The sequence below is a fragment of the Sparus aurata genome, chromosome 9, assembly GCF_900880675.1.
Source record: "Sparus aurata chromosome 9, fSpaAur1.1, whole genome shotgun sequence".
In the NCBI taxonomy this organism is placed as follows: Eukaryota; Metazoa; Chordata; class Actinopteri; order Spariformes; family Sparidae; genus Sparus; species Sparus aurata.
Genome location: NC_044195.1, coordinates 32,784,418 through 32,795,679, shown reverse-complemented (window position 1 = coordinate 32,795,679; position 11,262 = coordinate 32,784,418). Strand labels below are relative to the sequence as shown.

Here is an 11,262-nt window from a genome sequence, read left to right as displayed (position 1 = left end):
TGCATCTCACGATTAGTGTCCTGTGGCTCGAAAACCAGAGGGAATTCAGGTTCGCTTTGGTATGATTTTCCTGAAATGAAGCCAGCTTTTATCATGTTGTATTTTTTCTTGGACATTGGGGCACAAAACACAACTAAATGTTATGCTTTCATGTTATATAATGGGCAAAGACAAAGTGGAACTCAAAAGAGTTTTGTAATTTCTGAGGTTGTGGCGCCCTCCAATGTTTGATACTGCTAAAATCATCCTTACATGGAAAATGTAATGTGTTTTTAGTATATCTATTCCATGTAAACAATGTGAAACTAGTTAATTCAATTTACTTTGTATACTCCTATATACTATACTAGAAAAGTGATGTGTTTCTTTAGAATTGGATAGATAGTAACAGCTTGTGCACATGATGGTAAATTTGAAATAAATTCTCACATGGTCAGGTTACAGTACATCTTACATCTTTATTAGAAAGTGCATATCTCAGTGTTCACCATTGTTTTTCATGGAATGCAAAAAAGATGTTTTCAAGAGAATCATTAAGTATTGTAAGACAAAATGACAAAAAATAACAGCTGTTGTGATGAAAAAGTCATCAGTATTAGCACATAATTGGGAACAAAAACACACAAAAAATAAAAAATACATTCAAAAATTATGTAAAAGCAAACCCGTTGTATCATTAATGGACAATGCATGATCAAGATACATACTAAAAAAAAAAAAGTAAAGTACACATTTTTTTTCCAAAGGTAGATGTATAATAGAACATATGATACAGATCGTTTCATTTCATGGAACAATATTGTAAACTGCTTTATATCACCTTTTGTCATTCAGAGGATAATGTAATATCAAGATAGATACAACAAATAAGACATCAGAAAAATCACTACTTATACATGGTTGTAGAGTGCATTATTTTGTTTTTGTTTTTTAACCAAAAGTAAAATAGAATATAAGATGAGATTTCATTTCATGGAACAATATTGTTAAACTGCTTAATGGCACATGTGTTCAGTTAATGCAGATAATAACATAAGATAAAGCTGAATTCATTTTTTAAATGTCCGATAATATCATTGTAAAAAAAAAAAAAAACATTTCAAATTTAATTCTCAAATAGAAATTCTTAAATAGTTGTTAAAGAACACTATAAGTGCAGCGTAACATGAAAAATAAGTAACAACTGAATTCAACAACATGATCAAAAAAGTGGTTAGAGACATTTTTATGTAAGCAAAACAGTCAAAGGTTATTAAAGGAAATCTGTATCAATAATGAATGATGAAGAATCAAAGATGCGTATATTAAAAAAAGTAAAGAAAAAAAATCTAATTCTTACAGCTGTTAAAGAACACCAATTTTTTCAAATGTAAATGTAAGAAATGCATAATACTAATTATTTCATTTCACAGAACACAATATTGCATTATTACATTCAGAACACATTTAAATGTAACATTGAGATTTGATTTTAATGTTATACTTGATCATTTTTTTCCTTTACCACATTGGTATCAGTAAGGTAATGAAAAGAGCCAAGGGAACAGGCCAAAATGTAATACCATTGTAACATAGAATGACATCCATTCTACTCAGTCGCTTTCCAACATACACAGGGCTGTATAAAACAGATGGATCCACAACAAATGGGCTGCTTCGTCATTTAATTAATGTCAAGGGCAACAGGGCCTTTCATTGAGAAACTGAGAAAGAACGACACCTTTGACCCCTGGTCATGACCACGAAGCTCACTTCGAAACACTGGAGCAACTTCGACCTTCAGATCTGGGATACAAGTATCTGCCAGTATCATGTTGTCCATTACCCTGCCAGTGACCCTGCAAAGGAGCTTCTTCACCTTCTTCTCTTTCCAGATTATGCCATTTTCCCACATGGAGGAAAACATTTCCTGCTTAACCCTGATGCACTTTTTGATTTCTCCAAGGGGCACCAGTCGTTCATAGCCCCACTTCTTCCCCAGGAAGAAATGGATTACGGGCCTCTTGCCATTGTACATTTCCCTCATCACTTGGTGATAAGAGGTCCTCATCTGTGAGATGTAGTTCCCCAGACTTCTACATGCTGGACCGGCCTGGCCCTGTTTTGGCCACAACAGCACAACTGCAATAAAGTGCAGGGACAAACTATCACTTAATGAGATTGGCTGCTGCAGAACTTGGTAAAGGAGATGCACTAGTCTCTGGTATGGCTGAATGAGGGGTGACTCCAGTTTGAGACGACTCAACACAACATTGACATACAGGAAGTTGATTTTCTCCTTCACAGTCAGCTTATGACCAGGTTCAAAAACAAAACCATACTGTCTGACAATCCTCTCCATTGTTTCAGGTGGTTTGCCATTTGAGAGAAAGCTCAGAATCCCAGAATAGGTATCAGCTTTTTGCATCTCCAGCTCTTGTCTTGTTTGGTGTAGTTTCAGCATTGTCTGCATGGTTTTGTTCCTCAAAAGATCTGCAGAATCTGTCCTGCAGAAAAGCTCTTTATACTGCTTAAAACATCTGAAAAGCTCATTTTGGGCTACTTGATCACGAATGTCTTTCATTCCAAATCTGGTGCCCAAGTTCACATAAAAATTGTCAAGGAATTGTCAAAGTTAACCTTCATCCTATATTTGAGGTTGTAAAGTAAATCCTCAAACTGTCTGAGAATGATGTAGTAGGGTCTGTTTTTGTTGCACCGATCAGATCTCTCTACATCCTGAAGTTTAACATTCCCAGAGAGAACCTGACTCATAATGTCACGGCGGACATTGTCAGAAGAAAATATTGGGGTCTTTGCCAGAACCTCAATGACAAGTACTCCAACCTGAATCTCTCCCAGGCACCCTGATGTATTGAAAGGGTTGTTGTCTGTCTTGATTTTCAGTCGCTGAAGTGATTCCTGCTTTGCGAGGCTCTGTGTTTCCTTGAATGCATCTATTGCTGACTGAGCCATTTTGAGAAGGATGCTCAATTTTTCAGGACGGATGGTCTCTTCTTTGCTGTTTGCAATGGCATTCTTCAGCTCATGCTTGATGACCTGTGCTGATGTGTCTGCCATATATGAGCTGTCCTTGGACAGATCTCTTGCTTTCTTTGCCCAAATTTTTGCCTCTGAGAAGCCCTTCTTTTTTAGGTAATAGTACCTGGCTAACAACTGAGAGATAATGGCATCTTTTGCAAATCTTTTTGATGCATTTTGTAGCACCGTCTCTTCAAGTCCTGGGGTTTCCTTTGCAATCTGTTGAATTAATGGAGAGAAGTCAGATCCCTCCTCTAATGAATGATATCTCTTCACCAAAATGTGGTGAACATCTTGCAGGAGTTTGTCTTTGCCTTGTGTGCTTTCATAAAGCTCGTTTGTGGTCAATAGAAGGTCGGCAATGTCAGCTTTGCGCACCTTGTGTGTTGTTGTAAGTTCCTGCAAACAGTGCTTTGCAATACTTGAATGGATCATTTTCACAGCTGTGAAAACTACCTTGCCCTCCACTGAGCAGCTGGAAATTAAAGTGGAAAATTTCCTGAATCTGTCTTTGACTTTGATGGTTCCACAAAATGGTTGTGGTTGAAGACCAAGAAACTCCTCACATAGAGAGACAGAGAGGGAGGCACCTTTGCAGTATATGTTCAACATAACTAAAACTGCCAAGAGTTGTGCATGTTTCTCATTGATGTCAAAGCTCTTCAGGGTCTTGCGGGCCACACCCTCAACATACTCAGTGCTAAAGTTCTTCTTCATGATCATGAATCCATAGAATGTTTTTTGAGCGTTCTTGTGTGTTTTCTCTATTTCCACAAGTTTTCTCTCAAACTGTTCCTGCTCCTTCTCAGAAAGATCATTTCCAATGAATACTGTGTCTTCAGTTGCCTCAGTGTCTTCAGTGGACTCTGATGTCATGCAGTTCAGGAGGATTACTTGTGCAGACTTGGACTGAATGTCTTTCTTTGCACATTCTTTGTTGCAAGTCAAAAACTTTTTCCTTATCATCAAAGTCATCTATCATCAGCAAAACGGGGACCCGTGGTACTTGCTCCTCATGGTCATACATCAAAAGTTTGACCACTTGCTCAGCTACTTCAGTGAAGTCAGCATTGCAGTCTCTGAGGACAGCACAACGGAATTTGTCTCGAAGAGACCATAAAGTATGCATGGCCAGAGTTGTCCCACCACATCCAGGTACATGCATGAGGTTCATTAACACGCAGGCTTTTCTTAGGGAGCACAAATCAGGTATGATTGTGTTCATGATGAAGTTAACTTGTCTCGTTTGATGAATGGTGTGGATCCAGGCTGCTCTGAGAAATAGAAATTCCACCATGATACTTTTCCTCCTTTGTAGAAGTTCTCCTCTATTTCAATTTTGTCCTCGTTTCCTCCCTCACATTGGTTCACACACAGGACCTCTAAGGTCTTCAGGCTACGCTCAACTTTTTTTTCAAGGACGACTTTGCTTCCTCCACCAGAGGGGAAACGGCACAATCTACGGTTCAATGACAAATGGCTAAGAATAGTGCCATTGACTTCCGCAAAACTGAGCTCATAAATGCACCTTCGAGAGATGTCGATTCTGCACCGAGCATCGATTAGGTCTCTCCAGGAGATAAATGCATTCTCATTGTCACAAACACAAAGAATTTGCTCTGTGCCCTTGAGCTCCTGATAGAATGTACTGAATGTCTCAACAAGAGGGTCCATCTCATCACTCACTGTTGACAAAAGTAAGAAGATGACAAGAAATCTCTTGTTTGGAAGCACATCTTTCCGACACAAGAACGAAATCACATCTCGGATGGAGGCTTCCTTGTCCATCAACCACTCGTCTATTTCTGACGGTACCACATCTTTAACACCTCCGTTGCAGAATACCCAGCTGGTATGTCGAGTAAATTCTAACTTGTTTGCAATGTCCTCAACTCCTTCTGTGATTTTATACTCTGCTGGTAAATGGACACTTACTATTCTCTGCTGTTCAAAGTGACACTGTAATCCATGTTTAGCTGATTCTGGATCAAAGTCTAAAACAGCTGTTGGGTTGAGTTCGCCAAGAAATCCCAGTGGTTCAAACTGAACTGGAAGTGATTTGTTAGTTACGATCACATACCGCTCATAGTGTGACTTATCTAATGAGAGGGAACCTCCAGTTATCATCTGACTTAATCTTGAGCCTTGAGTACTGCTTTTTATCACTTTGAGGTGCTTCTCTTCAGATTGTTTTCGACGTTGGGTTAATTGTTTTATATGATCTGGTTCTACAAACTGGTTGTATTTCTCCAAACGTTTAAGGAAATTACTGCTGCTACCTCCTTCTCGGACAAAGAATTGTTTCTGTGGTTTTGTTTCTTTACCATTTTCTTCTTTCTTGTCTTTGTTTTTGTCCAGGCTGGAAGTGTGGTAGATGTTTTCTGCACAGATCCTTGATTCAGGAACTATGTCCACTTCTATCACACATTTGTCAGATGATGTCATATTTTTATTGAGAACACTAACAAATCGAGGAGGTTTGATGCAATTTTGAGCAGTCTGGTTGTGGTTATCCTCAAAATAAACATCAATGGCAGATTTGAGTTTAATAGCATAAGCCTCTTTGTCCTCAACAACCACCCCCAACACTTGCCCATGGGTATAGAGTGGCTTGTCCCCAATTCCAAAATGTATGGTGCCGTTGGTACGGCTGTTCATGCAGGCAGCTGCAAAGCGGATTACCTCACAAATGAACTTGTTCATTTTTTTGTCATCTGTTGTATTGATGAAAGCTTTGTACTCGTGGCAGGGTTCAATGAAGTTTGAGGCTCCAGATTCTGTGATATCAAGAATGCTGCTCTCCATGTATCTATAGTGATCATGGTATCTACGAAATGGATACGGTTTACATGGTCTTCCAGGCTGATTTACGCAGCTTGCTGGTCCCTCTCTCTTTAATTTCACTACCTCATCTCTGGCATGAATAATAAGTTTGGCTGGGCCAAAGGTCACACCCATTGTTTTTAAGTCTGTTGCGTTCAAAAGCAAAAGACTACACCCATTAATGTCCTGCTGAAACAGTTTTTCTGCAACACTGTCATCCACATTATCCAACTTCAGAGCCCATTGTCTCACTTGATGTTTACTCCAATCCTTGATGTCAGGCGACAGATCCTCCTCCTGACTCTGAAATAAAAAATAAAGTTATTTTTCCTCATCTTCCACTTAGATCACTGCACAATTACTATGTCTATCATATTTAGTCTCGGATGTGATATTGCATACAACTTCAGTTAGTTTGATAAACAGGCAGTGAACAAAGCTTAAAAAAGTTTTGTTGGTTTGATAAATGTTTCCATCTACTTGCAGCCTAAAGCAGTGTTCCCCCTACCATTCTGTGGGCGGGGCGGCCCCCCTTGAAAGACGTGAAAATCTTGGCACCATTACATTTTTGCTATTTACATTTTACACTTTTCATTCAAATAAGCTAACTTAGCTGCCACCGATGTTTATTTTCATCTATGAGACCTACATTTATCTTCCGAAATGAAGCTATCCAGCCCGTGTTTAATCTCCAAAAAGCTGCAGGTAAATTAATCGGCTCGTGTTCTTCTACCGGTATGACGGTGAAGTTTTGACCGCAGATCACCTCAGCAGACCCGGGCTGGGCTGCTCCGCAGCTCCGCTACAGGTGCGGCTGGCCTGGACTTCTCCCACCACGTCGGCGCAAATGTGCAAACAAGTGTTATTTGGATAAACAACGGGGGAACTAAATGGCTACTTTCTCACACGAAAAAGCTTTAAAACCTGATGATACCGGCGTTATAGCGAAATTTAAAACAGAGTTACGGCGGTTTCAAGTTAGCCATAGCGAGGGAAGGTTCGCTTCCTGTTTATAAAATAAAATCGCAGATTCTATCCTTATGGTTTTCTTTATAATTAAAGGACAACGGGTGTTTTATTTTTGTGAAAATGACCAGAAGTGCGTTACTTACCACGGCTGGCTTGGGTAGCGCCGAACAAAACTTTAAACAGCTGTTATTATTATGTTATGTAAGCCAGCTTGTATGATCCTTGCAAGATAGCAAGTCAGCTGGCCTTGTATTGGTTTGAGGAGTCGCTGAACGTAAATTTTCAATGTAAAATATTTTCATCCATATGAGCACCCCCTCCCCAATCCCGCGGATACCACCCCGCCAACAAAAAAACCTAGGGGAAACACTGCTAATGGATTGTGTTATAGGAGCTATGGGTGTCCTGATCAGGTTTTTTTCGCCCCCGAGTCCGAGTCATTTGATTTTGAGTATCTGCTGATACTGAGTCCCAATCCAATACTTCTATAATACAAGAAAAGCCAACAAACAGATCCAGGATGTCCCTTATTTTTTACACTATTCACCTTATTTTATCATTTAACACGTATAATAAGTGTGATCAGCAAAGGACAAAAAAGCAGGAAAAAATAAGACTCCACCATGTCTCTCTAACAACACTCAGGGGTTCCGGGGGCATGTCCCCCCTGAAGAAAATTTTTAAAAATAATTTTAGAATCAGAATCTAAGACATGAGACAATATAGTGTAGAAGCTGACATTGCTGCTTGAAAATATGTTAAACTCTTGAGCAATAGAGAACTTTTTAACCATTATTTTCTTTATTATTAGGCTATATACTTTTATGGAAAAAAGGAAGCTGTTTCAGAGGTCAGTGGGCCACATGAAATGGAAGCTATTGAGAAATATTTCTGAGAAATATTTCATAATGTCTGCATATTAATATTCATATGAAATAGAGGAAGCACTAAAGTACAACAGAAAGAGCTGTGTCTCATTTCTCCAGTTTACTAACATAATCTGCTTCTGGTTTGGAGTCACTGGGTCACATGACATGAAAGATATTGAAAAAACTGCAATGATTTTCTATTAATATATTTGTAAGTAATTTAATGACGGTCCCTAAATCAGTCTCCAGCAATGCAGCACGAGGCTCTGGGAGGTGAGCTAACCATCCTCCTGCTGCTCACACTGGGTGAACCTCAGTAAAGTCTCGGCGGGACCCGAGTGAATATCTGCAAAATATCCAACCTGAAACTGACTTCATCCCGGTTTGATGAGTCGCTTGTTGCAGCCTTTGAATAGGATGATGAGGATTTCAGCCACTCAACTTAAACGGTGACTTGTAGAAATTATACAAACAGCAGTAATGACAATAACAATCAATTTCAAGATAACTTAGGATGTGTGCTTTTAATGTGTGCAACACTGGCACATCAGATAACCTCCCTGCTTTGAATGAAGTTCCGTCGTAAAAAAAGAATGGATGACTTGCGGAGTGACATGAAGACATGAATCAGAGGCACAAAGAACGTTTAACTAACGGAGGCCGGTCATTATGTTTACTAGGTGTGTAACGATACACAAAAATCACGGTTCGATACGTACCTCGGTTTTGAGGTCACGGTTCGGTTCGTTTTCGGTACAGTATGGGAACAAAATGCAAAACATAAATTTGCTTGTTGTGTATTCAGAACTTTTGTAAACCAACAATTTATTGTAGCATACAAAATATCAAAATAAAATAAGAAAATAGAATACTATTGTAAAGTACTGCCTGATAATAAGTTAATAAATTATCAAATGAACAAAATAGAATAATAAAATATAAAATTAGCTTTCCAACGAGTGAAATATTCTCAAACAAAAACTATATGAAATATTGTAAAAATAAATTCCTCACAGTTTATTAAAGGCTTTTAACAAAACTTTTCCACAAGTGCAGCACTAACAGTTGCAGCATGTAGAGCTGTTCAGTAAGCCTTCATATTTTTTGCCAGACAGATTAACTTGTCCACATTGACTCCACCTGTGAGTTATTTGTGAGGACAGGATTTCATTACAAAGATGTAAGGACGACAATATGCACTTATGCGGTTTATTGACAGTCGCATTTTTTGGGACAGGCATCGTCACAGTCACCTACACTGTCGCTGTTTGCTCTGTAGCACTCGTCTAACAGTGGTGTGCAGGTCGCAGCCCCCAGCCGCCAGCTTCTCCGTGTGGAATAGTAGTGTTCAAGCCACGTTAAAATTAATACATGACTTGGATCGATGAGCAGGGCGATCGGAATGTTTTTCCTGGTTTGCGGACATGGCCGAGGACCCCTCTCGAGACGGGATTCTCAAATCACACCTCCAGCACACCTGGGACCCTCACCGGGAAAATGAACAGACAGTTAAACTGTCACACCAAAAACGTGTCTTTCTCATTTGCAATATTTAACCAGGAAGCCGCAGTGTTCCCAAGCGGGAGACTTTAGTGACAAAGGAGGGTCTTCAAGCTCTGGTTTCTTTCTAGCGTTAGCCATGATGTAAACAGGCTGCATGTGTAGCTGCAGGCGGAACATCCGTTCGTGGAACTCACCTGTGCACAGCCCTGTACCGAACCGAACTTCCTGTACCGAAATGGTTCAATACAAATACATGTATTGTTACACCCCTAATGTTTACCAATACCCTACCCATGCCTTGCGCACACACATTTTCATATATTATAGATCTGATAAAAACTAATGAGAATAAATGTATCCCTAATCGGGATGTAACGTCCCATTCCGATCGTGTCTGAAACCACATGATCGGCCCCGATTTCCGATCACGTTATTGGATCGGGACATCCCTAATAGGAGCATATTTCCCTAAAAGTTGTCATTTACCTTCATTTCGCCTTGATCTGCCATACCATCATTGGCTTCCACTTTGCAAACGTCTGGATTGCCACTGCTACGAAAGTAATTTAAAGAGAGAAATTAATAACAGGACTAGATACTATACTGCTTGCACTCAATACAGAAAATGTCATTTATTTCAACCTCACCTCAATTTTTTCTGTTCGTCCATGATGGCTGGCATCTTGAACATCTTGACCAGTAATACTGCAAAATAAAGTAATACATTGACATAAGATAAAATGTCTGAGCACATAACCTAGATATTGAACCTTGATACTTCAACCAACCATCAAAAACAAAGCAAATTGTTTTAGGCCTTTGTTGTAGCAAACATTTGGACTTGTTAGTCTTAAATGTAACTGATACTAGTAATTGCAAATGAGAAAATCCTATTCTCACAACTCATAAGTGACCATTGGACAAATCATACTGAAACTTCATGATCTTCTATGGATATCTAAACAAAAATTTAGGATGTTTACGTGTTTTGTTCAGCAAGATAACATTCAAAAATTAACACCACTTGATGAACAATACTTTGATTTTTGAAGTGTAAATGCAGTTTCCAAAAGTAAAAAACAAACATTATGCTATAAACAAACTATGTCCTGGTTGCAAGACCCCAGTTTCACCAACACTAAGCTCTCTCATATACTATACTTAACGCAATATACTATAAATACATCAATATACACATTGGAAAGTTAGAGAAAGAATAGTTTGCAACTAAAGACCGCATGCAAAGACACACAGTAGGCTACTGGCTGGGGTTAGCTGGTTAGCAGAAAGAAGTCTATAGAGGAAGGGTTGGAGGAATTTGCATGCAGCTGCAAACGAAGCTCTTTCTGTGGAGGCCATGGTGGATTATAACATCATCCCTGAAATATATTGTGTACTATACCTGTCTGTCCGATTTGTTAACCAAATGAACTGAAACCAATGCAGAGCTACCTGCATGGCTGTTGGCACGACATTGTGATGAGGATAGATGGGACTGAGCTGCTCCGCCCATGCGATTGAGCTTGGTCATGGCAGAGAAAGAATGAGCTCACCTGGATTTTGAGTAGGGACTTGCATCTTTTGTTTTCCTTACTAGTGCATTGCCCGTAGGAAGCATGTATTCCTATAGAAAAGTGGGAGGTGAAGTAGCTTTTTCATGGATGGCCAAATGAGGCTGTTTTTGAAGGTGGGACGTCAGGGATATAGGGTAAGTGTACCTATTAAGCCTACCAAATCTGCTTTTCAGACATTTTTAATATATACCGCCCCAATTAAAGTGAGAACATTTTAGTTAAAATGATAGTCTAATGTCTCATTTGAAGTGTCAATAATTCATTTATACCAATTTTTTTATGTTTTTAATGTTTAGTTTGTCAAAATATGTCAGAAGTCTGGCATGGGCTTAATGGGTACTTAATGTACCCATTAAGCCCATGGGTGTTCCAAATAAGCCCACTTCATGACTTGTTGATAAATAAATGTATTTAGTTAAAAATCTTAACAATCCAAACTTATTCTATTAAGAAATGTAATATCTTAGCTCTCAATAGCTATTTCTATTTTGTCTCCACTCCTT

At 39.0% G+C, this 11,262-nt stretch overlaps 1 pseudogene; it reads right to left on the bottom strand.

Annotated features, from left to right (window-relative positions):
* Positions 1-1,663: 1,663 nt before the first annotated feature.
* On the bottom strand, positions 1,664-9,711 carry LOC115588744 (sterile alpha motif domain-containing protein 9-like; annotated as a pseudogene).
* Between the last annotated feature and the right edge of the window lie 1,551 nt (positions 9,712-11,262).